Here is a 15,056-nt window from a genome sequence, read left to right as displayed (position 1 = left end):
CTTGAGCTACGAGTCTAGCTTTGTTTCTGATTACTTTTCCATTTTCATCAAGTTTATTTCTGAACACCCATCTTGTACCAATAATAGTTTTATCTTGAGGGTAAGGAACTAGTTTCCAAACTTGGCTTTTCTCAAACTGAGATAATTCTTCTGTCATGGCTTCCATCCAAGATTCATCTTTTAATGCATCATTGATATTCTTTGGTTCTACCTGAGATATCATTGCCATGTTATTAGAGTTATCTTTAAAGAAATTTCTAGTTCTTACCTGATCAGAGGTGTCTCCTATTATTTGTTCATGAGGATGATCAGTTACACTTTTCCATCCTTTTGGAGGATTTGTTGTAGGTTGTTCAGAGTTGTTTTTAGCTTCTTGGATAATGTTCATAGTGTTGCTTGTATCTATTGGTTGAGTGTTAGGAATTGCTTCTAAATCGGTTACTTCATCCTCGTGAGAATTTTCTAAAGCTGCAACATTTAGTTCATCAAACATAACATGCATGCTTTCTTCTACACATTGATTTTTCAAATTGTAAATTCGGTAACCTTTTGATGTTGAGGAATAACCAAGAAAGATGCCTTTGTCAGATTTTGAATCAAATTTTCCTAGAGAATCTTTGTTGTTAAGAATATAGCAATAGCATCCAAAGATATGAAAATATGAAATATTTGGAGTTCTATTTTTCCATAGTTCATGAGGAGTTTTCTTCAAAATTTTCCTTATGGTTACTCTATTTAAAACATAGCAAGAAGTATTGATAGCTTCAGCCCAGAAATATTTTTCAACATTTGATTCATTTATCATAGTTCTAGCCATTTCTTGTAAAGTTCTATTTTTCCTTTCTACAACACCATTTTGTTGAGGTGTTCTTGGACAGGAGAAATTGTGAGATATACCATTTTCATCAAAGAAGGTTTTAAAGGAAATATTTTCAAATTCTCCTCCATGATCACTTCTTACAGCAACAATATTTGAGTTTCTTTCATTTTGAACTTTTTTGCAAAAGATTTTGAATGCTTCAAAAGAGTCATCTTTATTTTTTAAGAAAAGTACCCATGTGTACCTTGAGAAATCATCAACAATGACAAAGCCATATCTTTTTCCACTTAGACTTGAAGTTTTTACAGGACCAAATAAATCAATATGAAGGAGTTCCAAAGGTTTGTGTGTTGACACAATATTTTTTGAATGAAAACTACTTTTGACCTGTTTGCCTTTTATGCAAGCTTCACAAATTGAGTCTTTTTCAAAATTGAGTTTGGGAAGACCTCTAACAAGATCTAATTTTGAAAGTGTTGAAATATTTTTCATACTTGTATGACCACATCTTCTGTGCCATAGCCACTTATCCTTTTCCCTAGATAAAAGGCAAGATTCAGATGAAAGATCATCTAAATAAAATGTGTAAAGATTTTTGTGCCTTTTTCCTAGAAAAAGAATTTTGTCAGAAGATGGGATTTTTACAATGCATGAATTTTGATTAAAACTAACTTCATAGCCATCATCACATAGTTGACTAATGCTAAGAAGATTGTGTTTTAATCCTTCCACATATTGCACATTGTTTATAAAGATATTACCTTTTTTACCTATAGAACCAATACCTTTGATTTTTGCTTTATCATTGTTTCCAAAGGTTACAGTTCCTCCTTCTTTATTTTTGAAAGAGACAAAACTTTCCCTATCTCCAGTCATATGTCTTGAGCAGCCACTGTCCAAGTACCAAGGCTTTTTCTTGAGGGTCATAAGACATTCCTGCATTATGTGTTAGTAATCTTTTAGGTACCCATATTTCTTTGGGTCCTTTGTTGTTAGAAATATGATCATTTGATATATTGGTTTTCTTTTTGAAATAACAATGTTTTTCAAGATGATTGGTTTTCTTGCAATAACAACATTTTGGTTTGATAATGTTTTTCTCCTGTAAAATAGTTTTTTCTTTTGTTTGAGTCTTGGTTCTATTTTTATTTGGAAGAAAAAAATTCTCATAAATCATTTGATTTTTAGATTGTTTAAATCCTAATCCAGCTTTATCAAAGACCCCTGATTGAGATCCCATTATTTTTTGAAATGTTTCAGTAGATTTTACAAAGGAGGTTATATCTTTGGTGAGAGTTTCTACTTGATTTTCAAGACTTTCAATTTTATCTTGATTGTTAAGAGGTTTGATTTTTTCATTAATAACTTTCTGATGTAATGACAAATAAGAATATGCCTTTTGTAACTCCTTAATGGTTTCTAAATGTTTTAAGTTGGATTTTATTAGATCTTCTTTTTCAGTTTTAAGAGTATGAATTTGTTCTTTTTGAAATAAGCATTTTTGAGTTAAGATATTTGAATCTTCTAATAGGTTGTCAAATAAAATTCCTATTTCTTTGCAAGTATAACAGGAGTTTAGTGTACTTACCTCTTCAGAATCGGAGTTAGTCATCAGACATAGGTTAGCTTCCTCATCTTCAGCTTCAGAGTTAGAGTTCTCTGAGTCATCCCATTGTGCAAGCATAGATTTCTTTTTAGAGGAAAAATTCCTATGAGTTTTGAGTGGGCATTCTGTTTTGAAGTGTCCAAGTTTGTTGCATCCATAACATGTAATCTTGCTTTTATCAATCTCAGGTTTCTGGTAATCTTTCCTGGGTTGAAATGACTTTCTGTTTTGATTTCTTTTTAAAATCATTTGTTGAATTCTTCTAGAGATTAAAGCCAAATCATTTTCATCCTCAGATAGAAATCCGGTCTCTTCTTCAGTTATTCCTTGTGAGGTGGAGATTTGAGATGCAGAATTATGAGAGGTTTTAAGAGCTATCATTTTACCTTTTCTTTGTGGTTTATCTTCATTGAGGATACTTTCATGAGCACGAAGAGATCCTATAAGTTCTTCAACTTGTAGAATCTTTAGATCTTTTGCTTGTGAGATAGCTGTTACCATAGGTCTCCAAATCTTTGGGAGACATCTTAGAATTTTTCTAATTCTTTCATGAGCAGAATAAGCTTTTCCCAGTGATCTTAGTTCATTGACAATTATAGTGAATCTAGAGAACATTTCATCTATGGTTTCTTCTTCCTTCATCTCAAAGGTTTCAAATTTCCTGACTCCTAGATCAATTCTTTCTTCTTTAACATGATTTGTTCCTTCATGATGTATTTTGAGAGCATCCCAGATTTCTTTGGCAGTTGTGCATTCTTCTATCCGGTCGTATTCTTCCCTGCTAAGAGCACATGATAATATAAATTGAGCTTTAGAGTTTAGTAGTACCTTGTCGTTTTCTTCTTTTGTCCATTGTGACTGAATTTTTGGAACTGACGCAACTGTGTCTGTTGCAGTAGTCATTGGTGTGTAGTTGCCATTTTCAACCACAGACCACATGTTGTTATCTTGAGATAGTAGAAACAATCTCATCTTACCTTTCCAGTAGTAGTAGTCAGAACCATTAAAGTAAGGAGGCCTATGTGATGATCCTCCTTCAGCTATAAACTTTGTATCAGCCATTTCCTGTTTGATCGATTAACTCTAACACGGTTAAGTGTTCTGTATATTCAGAGCCCGGAGCTCTGATACCAGTTGATGGAATAAGGTGTGACACAACAAGGGGGGTTGGATTGTGTCCCTTTTAAAATTTATCTTAGTATTTAAAAAGGTTGCCTTTAATAAGAAGAAAGTGATTAGTAATGTCTTTAGAGATTTAAATAATTAGTGTTAATGTGTGTGATAAAATATAGTGTATGAATAATATAAGAACAAGACAATAAATAAAGAACACAAGAAAACTTATCCTGGTTCACCAACTTGGCTAGTCCAGTCCCCACACCTTGTGAGATTATCCTTTATCAAATACTTCTTACAATGGCTTTTTCTTCTATGTATTCTTAGCCTCACCAGGCTTACACTTCTGAATGGTATAGCTTACAGATAGCTTACAAAATGATTGGTTTGTATATCTATGATATACTTTGTGATCTTAGTAGGTTTACAATAAGTTCCTAAATACTCTCCATATGGCAGTGAGTATTTAAATATAGAATGTGTATGATAACTCTTAATATATTTTGATCACTATATGGTAGTGAGAGCTAAAGATAATATATAGAGAGTATGATTGCTTTGTGAATAAAGACTTTGGTTTTCTTTGTATGCTTGTGGATATTTTCGGTGCATGAGAATGAAGCATAAGTCTTGTATTTATAGAGCAAAGCAAAGTGAGAAGGAAGTGCCGAGAGTTTCTCATGAGAAGTGCTGGCAGCTTTGGACTTGGTCTTGGCTTGACTTGGTACTGCTGGCCAGTGTTTTAAAAACCGGACCGGACCGGCCGGTCGGACCGGTCAAACCGGGAACCGGCCAGGTAACCGGTCTGGTTCAATAGTCAGATCGGGTATGCCATCAAACCGGTGGGAACCGGTGAAAACCGGCGAAAACCGGAAAAACCGGGAAAATCGGGAAAACCGGAAAACCGGCGGTCTAATTGCTTTTTTTTTTGTTTTTTTAAAACTTTTTTAAAACTTTTTTTTTTAATTTTTTTAAACTTTTTTTTTAACATTTCTTTTAAACTTTTTTTTTAATTTTTTTTAATATATTTAGTAGTGTATTACTTAAATAGCATTCTCACATAGTTTTTTTCGTTAGTGACAAATTAAAAACTTTATTGTCTATTTGTTATCTTTGCTAATAAATTTTCTTAAATAACATAAATATATTAAATTTTATTTGATTTTCTTTTTAAGAGGATCCTATTTTGAATTAAATTTGGTACACATTGGAGATATTTTGTTATAAACTATTCAATTAGATTATGTTGTAATTAGACTTTGTTTGCAATTAGACTTTGTAATTTTTTACTATTTTATTATGTGTGATACCTTTGTTTAAAATTTGAATTTAAGTTATGAAATTGTGAATTTATATATGATATTTTTAAAAAATTTAAAAGCTAGTTATATTTTTTTAGAGACTGAATCATCCGGTTCGACCGGTTTTATACCTATATAATGACAGGTCTATTCATCCGAGTTATCCGTTTAATCCGGTTTGGTCGTGCGGTTCGACCAGTGACCCAGTGGTTCGACCGATAAACCAGTGACCCAGTACCCTCACCGGTTCGATGACCGGTCCGGTTTTTAAAACACTGCTGCTGACAATCTGCAAGTTCTGACATTTGACCATTTCAACAAAGACTTATTCTTGGCAAAGTAAATCTGGAGGAGTAACTCTGGGACGAGTAACTCTGGGGACAAGTAACTCTGGGACGAGTAACTCTGGGACGAGTAACTCTGGAACACGTAACTCTGGGACTAGTAACTCTGGGACGAGTAACTCTGGAACACGTAACTCTGGGACTAGTAACTCTGGGACCATGATTCTGGAGAGTAACTCTGGGGCCATAATTCTGGAGAGTAACTCTGGGACTGTCATTCTGAAGAGTAACTCTGGGACCATAATTCTGGTGAGTAACTCTGGGACTGTCATTCTGAAGAGTAACTCTGGGACCATAATTCTGAAGAGTAACTTGTTTAACTTCTGAGAATCCATATGTTCTTAAAGCTTTGTTCTTTGTCAGCTCAATCTTGAATCATCATTTTAACTCTTTGTTTGATAGAGACCATAAATTATTTAGATGATTAATTGATGAAATCACTTTGGAGTTTCTTTAGATAAAATAGTTTGTAATATTCAAAACATTAACAAAATATGTTTCAACAGTAACTTGTTTCAACTGCGGAGAAGAGGGCCATATTAGTCCTAAGTGTCCTAAGCCGAGGAAGAATCAAGCTGGTGGTAAGGTGTTCGCCTTATTTGGTTCCGAGACTACTCCAGAAGATCGGTTAATTAAAGGTACGTGTTTTATTCATGGCACTCATTTAATTGCAATTATAGATACTGGGGCAACTCACTCGTTTATTTCGTTGGATTGTGCTAAACGACTGAACTTGGAAATATCTGATATTAATGGAAGTATGATCATTGACACTCCTGCGTTGGGTTCAGTGACTACTTTGTTTGCTTGTTTGAACTGTCCAATTGATATTTTTGGTAGAGAATTCGGAATGGATTTAGTGTGCCTTCCGTTGGAGAAACTCGATGTTATTTTGGGAATGAATTGGTTACAATTCAATCGAGTTCATATCAATTTTTTCTCGAAGATGGTTATTTTTCCTGAAGATGAAAGTGTAGAAGGTTTGGCGATGACCGCTAGGCAGATAAAAGAAGCAGTTAAGGACGGGGCTGCCGTGTTTATGTTGATTGCATCCATGGAAGTGAAAGGGAAGGTAGTGAGAAGTGAATTACCAGTAGTATGCGACTTTCCCGAAGTCTTTCCAGAAGATGTTAGAGAATTGCCACCTGAGAGAGAAGTGGAATTTGCTATTGAGTTAATTCCTGGGACTAATCATGTGTCGATGGCACTGTATCGTATGTCGGCATCTGAATTGACTGAATTGAAGAGTCAATTGGAAGAGTTACTTGAGAAGGAATTTATTCGTCCTAGTGTTTCACCGTGGGTGCACCGGTATTACTAGTAAAGAAGAAAGAAGGCTCGATGAGGTTATGTGTGGATTATAGACAGTTGAATAAAGTTACTATCAAAAATCGGTATCTGTTGCCGAGGATCGATGATCTAATGGATCAACTGGTTGGGGCGTGCGTGTTCAGTAAGATTGACTTGAGGTCGGGATATCATCAGATTCGTGTGAAGACTGACGATATTCAGAAGACTGCATTTAGAACGAGGTATGGTCATTACGAATACACTGTGATGCCGTTTGGAGTTACGAATGCACCTGGTGTTTTTATGGAATATATGAATAGGATTTTTCATCCCTATCTTGACCAGTTCGTAGTAGTATTTATCGATGATATTTTAATATATTCTAAGAATGAAGAAGAGCATGCAGATCATCTTAGAGTGGTATTGGAACTATTGAAGGAAAAGAAACTTTATGCGAAACTGTCAAAGTGTGAGTTCTGGTTAAATGAAGTAAGCTTTCTTGGGCATGTTATTTCTAAGGATGGTACTGCCGTTGACCCAACAAAAGTAGAAGCAGTGCCTCAGTGGGAAGCTCCGAAGTCAGTTTCTGAAATCCGTAGTTTCCTTGGTCTTGCGGGTTACTATAGAAAGTTCATTGAAGGTTTTTCAAAGTTAGCGTTGCCGTTAACTAAGTTGACTAGGAAGGGTCAAGCGTTCATCTGGGATTCGAAATGTGAAGAAGGATTCCAAGAGCTGAAGAGGAGGCTGACTAATGCGTCGATCTTGATTTTGCCGAACCCGGCGGAATCTTTGGTTGTGTATTGTGATGCTTCATTAATGGGATTAGGAGGTGTGCTAATGGAGAATCAACAGGTAGTCGCTTATGCGTCGAGACAACTCAAAGTGCATGAGAAGAATTATCCGAATCACGACTTAGAGTTGGCAACAGTTGTATTTGTGTTGAAGCTGTGGAGGCATTATCTATATGGTTCAAGGTTTGAAGTATTTAGTGATCACAAGAGTCTGAAGTATCTCTTTGATCAAAAAGAGCTAAATATGAGACAAAGAAGACGGTTAGAATTTCTCAAGGATTATGATTTTGAACTGAATTATCATCCGGGTAAAGCAAATGTTGTTGCCGATGCATTGAGTAGGAAGTCCCTGCATATGTCTATGCTTATGGTAAGAGAATTGGATTTAATTGAGCAATTCAGAGATTTGAGTTTAGTATGTGAAGACACTCCTACCAGTGTTAAATTGGGTATGCTGAGGCTGACTAGTGGTATTCTTGAGGAAATTCGAGAGGGTCAGAAGACTGATGTAGAGTTGGTTGATAAGTTGACTCTGATTAACCAAGATAAAGGAGGTGAATTCAGAATCGACGAGAACGGTATAATGAGGTTTGGTAATCGTGTTTGTGTTCCTGATGTTGCCGAATTGAGAAGAAGCATTCTTGAGGAGGGACATCGTAGCGGATTAAGTATTCATCCTAGTGCTACCAAGATGTATCATGACTTAAAGAAGTTGTTCTGGTGGCCTGGAATGAAAAAGGAAATAGCTGAATTTGTTTATGCTTGTTTGACTTGCCAGAAGTCGAATATTGAACATCAGAAGCCGTATGGAGCTATGCAACCGTTATTTATTCCGGAATGGAAGTGGGATAGTATATCTATGGATTTTGTTTTTGGTTTGTCAAGGACGGTGAAGAATTGTGAAGCTATTTGGGTTATTGTGGACAGGTTGACGAAGTCTGCTCACTTTATACCAATGAGAATGGATTACCCGATGGAGAAGCTGGCTCAATTGTATATAGAGAAGATAGTGAGTTTACATGGTATTCCTTCGAGTATCGTGTCAGATAGAGATCCAAGGTTTACATCCAGATTCTGGGAAGGTTTGCAGAAGGCTTTGGGTACTAAGCTGAGATTGAGTTCTGCTTATCATCCGCAGACTGATGGTCTGACTGAAAGGACAATTCAGTCATTGGAAGATTTGTTAAGTGCTAGTGTATTGGAAAAAGGTGGTGCATGGGATAGTTATTTGCCGTTGATTGAATTTACCTACAACAATAGTTTTCATTCGAGCATTGGTATGGCTCCATTTGAAGCTTTGTATGGTAGAAGATGTAGAACACCTTTGTGTTGGTATGAATCGGGTGAGAGTACGGTGATTGGACCAGAAATTGTACAAGAGACCTCAGAGAAGATTAAATTGATTCAAGAGAAGATGAAGGCTTCTCAGAGTCGCCAAAAAAGCTACCATGATAAAAGACGAAGGACACTTGAATTTCAAGAAGGAGATCATGTGTTCTTGAGGGTGACTCCTACAACAGGTGTTGGTAGAGCACTGAAATCAAGGAAGTTGACTCCGCGTTTCATTGGTCCGTATCAGATTACAGAAAGGATTGGAGAGGTAGCTTATCGTATTGCGTTGCCACCAACGCTTGCGAATTTGCATGATGTATTCCACGTGTCGCAGTTGAGGAAATACATTGCGGATCCATCTCATGTAATCCAGGTAGATGATGTACAGGTGAAGGATAACATGTCAGTTGAAGCTTTGCCTATGAGGATTGAAGATCGAGAGCTGAAACAATTGCGTGGCAAAGAGATAGCACTGGTCAAAGTAGCTTGGGGAGGACCAGCAGATGGGAATGTGACTTGGGAACTGGAAAGTCAGATGAAGGATTCCTATCCAGAGTTATTTGCCTAAGGTATGTTTTCGAGGACGAAAACTCTTTTAGTGGGGGAGAGTTATAACACCCCATATTTTCATAATTTAATTTTAAATTTTATTTAATTGAATTATGGAGAATTATTTAGAATTATTTGGAATTATTGAGAGCTATGGAGAAATTAAGCAAATGGGCTTAAGTCGTGATTAGTAAAGAGGGGGGTGTATTGGTAGGCCCTATTACTAATTAAAATAGTTTTATTTTATTTTTCACAAAATAGAGGAATTGTGGGAAAGAGGAATAGAACTAAGGAGAATAGAAAAACTTGAACGTAAAAAGAGAAGAGGAGCGGAGAAGTGCGACAAGAGGAAGAGCGAAGAATCAACCTTCAGGTAAGGGGGGACTCTTCCGTTTATCTTCTATTATGGGGTTATAGGTAGTATGATAGTATTGATCATGTTAATCGTACTAATTGAGTTATGCTTAGGTTGTAGAAATGTTAGGTTTTGGGAGAATTGATTGGTAATGATTGTGTTGATCATGTATGGTGTTAATTAGATGATTTAAATGTATTATAATGTGTTATAATATGTGTTTGTTTCACTGTATGCGAAATCTGGTTGGAATAGGATTGGTTTGGTAATGACTTGGTGAAGGAAGGGCAAAATCGCAGGCTGTTTTCTGCGATTCGGAGTTCTGGAAATCGCCAGTTCGCGCCGCGTCCAGGAGTTGGCGTCGCGAACTGCTTGGCAGAAAGCCAGGAAGTTTGGTTGTGTTCAGTACGCGCGGCGAACCTTCATTTGCGCCGCGAAGGCGTAGTTCCTATTCGTTCCGCGCCGCGAACCTTCGTTTGCGCTGCGAAGGCGTAGTTCCTATTCGTTCCGTGCCGCGAACTGTGTGTGGCGCCGCGTGCTGTTGGCTGTTGGCGACAGGCCGTTTTTGAAAAGTTTAAAGAGGTGTAACTTTTAAACCGTAAGCCGGATTTTGGAGCCGTTTCGAGTATATTGAAGTTAATCAAATAATTTATATAATAAAATGGTGTTTTGAGTTGTGACACGAATTATTTTAAAACACTCGATTTTATTTGGTTGTGGTGGTTTATGCTTATAGGTACACTAATGAATGTTTTACCTGTATGATGTTGTGGTTGTAACCGGTGTTTGTTATACACGTATCGTTGGTATAAAATATGTGTTTTACTATGGTTGAGGAATAGCATGATTGTGTGTGGCTATTTATTATGGTAATTGATGATTATGATATTTGGTCGATTTATGTGGGTAATGAGCATGTTATGGTTGATGCATGCATTCATAATCATTATGTGGCTGGTCCTTGACGATGGTGGATCAGTGGTAGCTAATTCCCATTGTGTGGAATTAGTGAGTGGGTGTTACCGTATCCTTGACGATGGTGGGTCGGTGAGTTGGGTTATCCCAGATTTTGGTACCACATGCATGTAGTTGCATTGCATTAGGCTGTTTGTGCTATTATAACATGAATGAAAGATTATCCAATGTTATAATATGTGTTGATTGGTTGTTTGCTTACTGATTGTATGGTTTGAATCTGATCGTAACTGTGATTGGGTGAATGGCATGTGAAATGATATTTTATTATCTATATCTTATAACATTAGTTAAATGTGAATGAGACTCACCCTTACTGTTGTTATTTTTCAGATTGAGGAGTAGCTCTTGTACTTGACGAGGATTAGCTCGTCAAGTAGTTCATTAGAGTCAGTCGGGTCTGTGTCATGCTCTGGTCGTGTAACACTGGGGACGTTGTTTAGAGTTATTTGTTGAACTCTTTTTATTTCAGTATTTTATTATGGTGGTGTTTTAAGTCTATGACTTTGGATGTTGCATTGTTCAGATGTTAAATATATTTCCGCTGTGTTAACATGACGATCTGAATGATATTGGGTTTAACGTTCTCTTTTATGGCATGACATGAGTATTATTTTGATTATATGAAAGTTGTAATGCCCTTTTCATGTTTACTCTGATTACTGTTTAAATAATTATGCGGGGTATTAGAAGGGTGTTACACTATACATCTATTATTCTAGTTTATATTTAAACATATATACATATATTTTTATATAAATATATTATTTTTAAAAGAATAAAAAGATGATATTTTTTTATAAAAATTAAAAATTAAAAGAGAATTAAAATCTTTAAAGAAATAGAAAGTAAATAGTAACATAATAAAGAGGATTAAAAATAGAAAAAGAAAATAAAAAATATTAGTGAACGAAATTTCGGTCTCTAATTTTTATATATAAAATTAAATTGTATATAAAAATATTTTTTCTTGACCGAATAGGCGGTCACAAAATTTTGCTCTTTAAATCAGTGGCTGATTTATTTTAGTGACCGATTTTGTGACCTCTTAAAATTGACTCATTTTGGTGGCTAATTCGGTCACTATAATGAAATTTTCCGATCATTAAATCGGTCACTAAAAGCAAATTTTCTAGTAGAGGATATTCATGATGGTTGCAGACCCAAACTAACAAAAGTCAACCTCAGTTGAAGTATTGTTGCCAAACCCAAGCATAAGGGAGAAAACCTTACTTCAAACTCCTTGATCCACTAGTACAAAAATGTTAATTTACACCCGTTTTTTAATAAATTTACACCCATTATTTTTAATAAAAATCGGGTGTATATCCACAAGGTGAGAAATGTCTAACGAATTTACACCCGTTATTTTTAACAAAAATCGGGTGTAATTTGGCGTAATTACGTTTTTAATTACACCCTGTTTTAATAAAAATCGGGTGTAATTGGGCGTAATTACGTTTTTAATTACACCCTGTTTTAATAAAAATCGGGTGTAATTGGGCGTAATTACGTTTTAATTACACCCTATTTTAATAAAAATTGGGTGTAAATGGACTTAATTACGTTTTAATTACACCCTGTTTTAATAAAAATCGGGTGCAATTGGGCTTAATTATGTTTTAATTACACCCTATTTTAATAAAAATCAAGTGTAATTGAACTTAATTATGTTTTAATTACACCCTATTTTAATAAAAATCGGGTGTAAATATGTTCTTAATTACCCCTATTTTAGTAAAAATCGGGTGTAAATACGCCATTTATGAATGAACAATTATATCTATTTACACCCTATTTCATATACACTATTTAGTTATATTTCATTTTCAGTCATAATATTGCAAATACTATAAAATCATACACATAAAAATCATATTTTAACTAAGTCAAAATATTTTTTAATATTAACCAAAAAGTATACAAAATCATGTGCAGTCATAATATTTCAAGTACTATAAAATCATACACATAAAAATTATATTTTAACTAAGTCATAACACTTTCTTCATATATAAGTTTTCTTCTTCTTCTTCTTTGGCTTTTGTTTTGGCAACATTTCTATGTCCTTATCCTCTTCTTGCTAGATAGCTGCATCTTTTTCTACATAGTTCACAAAACCTGAAATGCATTGCAAATTTGCAATAATAAAAATCTTGAAAGATTAACACTTCACTTCGAATTAAGCTTATTGTTTCTCACATAGTGAATGATGCAACAGAACTGCAACAATCACATAAAACATACTCAAAGTTCATTAATTCACTTCTCTTTTTTTCAAACCTTTTCAGAACTTACATTGTTAACCTTCTTTGAGAATGTGACTTGTCTGTTGGAATTCTCAAACCTTTTCAACAACCCATGTCAGCACCAAGAATAAAATAGGCTTTGAACGCCAACCTGGATTAGGAAGAAAATAGTTTAGTAGAGCCATTTTTTGTACACTAGGCATCTTACCAAATTGTAAAGATGTGAAAAAATGAGCATTAGATTGACAGAGTTAGAATTTAATGATAATGAATTCAATTACTCAATTATCATCTCTGTGTTTTCAGTTTATTACATTTAAGAACTTATGAAATATACTATATGATTAGTTTTGGTTGCTATAAAAAAATGGACTTTTTAAATGTATCCTGGAAAAGTTAAAAGCAGGAAGATGTTTTTTTTTTTTCATTATGCAAAAGCAGGAACATGTAATAACTCATGATTCCTACCAAGAGCAGATCACATATATTTTCCCTAGGACAAAGGCGAAACATAAATTTGTTATAGTTTTATTTTAAACTTAAATAACTTGACAAGCAAATGCACAATAACAGTGCTAGTAACAAAGTCAATTATTCTACTTATTAACACCCGCCTCATTTCTATGATGTCTATTATTAAGATATCTTTATCTAAAGATTTTAATGGTTAGTACTTATTTAGTAGGCAGTGTAAGTGATAGATAACTTCTCACGAACCACCACATGGTGTTGTCTTATACATTTTCATCAAGAGTCACAAGAATATGGTGCTATTTCAACACTTAGTAATGAGGAATGATAGCTTTATTATCAGTATCTTGTTAGTCAAATATCACCTAAAAGTAGTGCATTAAGAAACACTATATATATGAAGGTTAAGTAGTAGGTTACTAGAATTATTCATGAATAATGAACGTCATCAGTATTGGGAGTTTCAAAATCTAATTATTAAAACTAGTAATGAAAAAAGAAAATAGCAAGTTGTAAGTTCAAGAAAGAATTATTATGCATAAAATAAAGTTATTTATAGTGAAAAAAGTGTGCTCTCAAAAACGAATACTTGGCACTGGCATTTGATTATTGGTCAGACCCTACTATTGAGGTTTCTACTTACATTAAGGCTGCCAAAGTTGACGGCATTGTGACCGATTTTCCAACTACTGGATAAGTGCATACAGATATATCAGTAAGTAAATTCAAATATGTTTAGACTTCTTAATCAATCCAAGCAACTATAAGCTATTTACTCGGTTGCAGCATTAACTATGAAGCTATCTTTCAAAAGCAAAGGATTTGACATATTCAGCATCTAGCAACAGACATAAAAGAAGGCTGACGGATGAGAGTTTGTCCCTTCAGCCATTCAGACTTATCTAGAACAAGAGATGATGATTTGAAAATAGATGCTGAAGAAGAAGCCATAGTTTCACTCACTCACTCACTCACTATAATCTTATCTCCAACAACAACAACCTCTTACCACACAAAACATTCACTACTTTCTCGAGTATACTCTCTTTAATTGAAACTACTTTCTCGGGTATAATCTTATCTTCAAACTCAAATTATAGTTTAACAGAAATTTAACAGTATTTTACAATGTATCAGAGAGAAGCGAAAAAGAGACAATGCAGCATGTGTGATGTCTAGAGCAAGAATCTATAATTGAACTTACGGCTTTTCTCCAAATTCCTCAATCCATGCTTTCCTCTCATAATAGGGGATTTCGTACCGTCCATTTGCAAGACTTCAGAGATGCATACTTGGATCCAGGAACAGTATAACTGGTATTTCAACTTCAACAACACCATGACCCTCGGGGTCGTTTCGAACCCATTCACCTTCATACCTATGAGAAGAAAAAAAATGTGAATATTCGAGCCAAGAAAGAGTTGCATGATGTACTGACATACAAAGATATGATGATAACCACATAAAACATGACCATCTAATGCATTATATCCTCAAAAGGAAAAAGTAACGACTCTTATTCTGCACCAATAGTTTGTATAATCTGCGGTTTTCCAATTCAAAGACAGTTATTCAACTGAGAATTTGTCTCACTTTAATCAAGTTCTGTTACTTATTTTCAGATGTCGGTCATTTAAATAATAACTCTTTGTTATGCATCGGTCATTTAAATAGGAAGACTAGCCAATCTAAGTGCTGCAACCGTGTTAGCTCCGGACGATATGCCAACCTAGAAAAAAAGTTAAACTATCAAACTTCCAATTGCAATTCGCAAACAGTTTGTTGCAATTTATTTAAGAATCATGTATCCAATGTATAAAGATTGAAGTTTTCTCCGGCATTTTTTGTTTTAAGTGT

At 34.7% G+C, this 15,056-nt stretch overlaps 1 long non-coding RNA gene across 3 annotated transcripts; it reads right to left on the bottom strand.

The window, feature by feature from the left end:
* Positions 1-12,393: 12,393 nt before the first annotated feature.
* Positions 12,394-14,925, bottom strand: LOC131638384 (uncharacterized). Of its 3 annotated transcripts, none has more exons than XR_009294659.1 (4): positions 14,793-14,925; positions 14,404-14,577; positions 12,778-12,879; positions 12,394-12,600 (listed from the first exon to the last, which is right to left on the bottom strand). It is a non-coding gene; the product is annotated as an uncharacterized LOC131638384 (long non-coding RNA). The 3 variants fall into 3 exon arrangements; XR_009294660.1 differs by having other exon boundaries at positions 14,902-14,919; XR_009294658.1 differs by having other exon boundaries at positions 14,404-14,872.
* Positions 14,926-15,056: the final 131 nt, after the last annotated feature.

Source organism: Vicia villosa, unplaced genomic scaffold (assembly GCF_029867415.1).
Source record: "Vicia villosa cultivar HV-30 ecotype Madison, WI unplaced genomic scaffold, Vvil1.0 ctg.002302F_1_1, whole genome shotgun sequence".
In the NCBI taxonomy this organism is placed as follows: Eukaryota; Viridiplantae; Streptophyta; class Magnoliopsida; order Fabales; family Fabaceae; genus Vicia; species Vicia villosa.
This window is presented reverse-complemented; position numbering and strand designations above follow the sequence as displayed.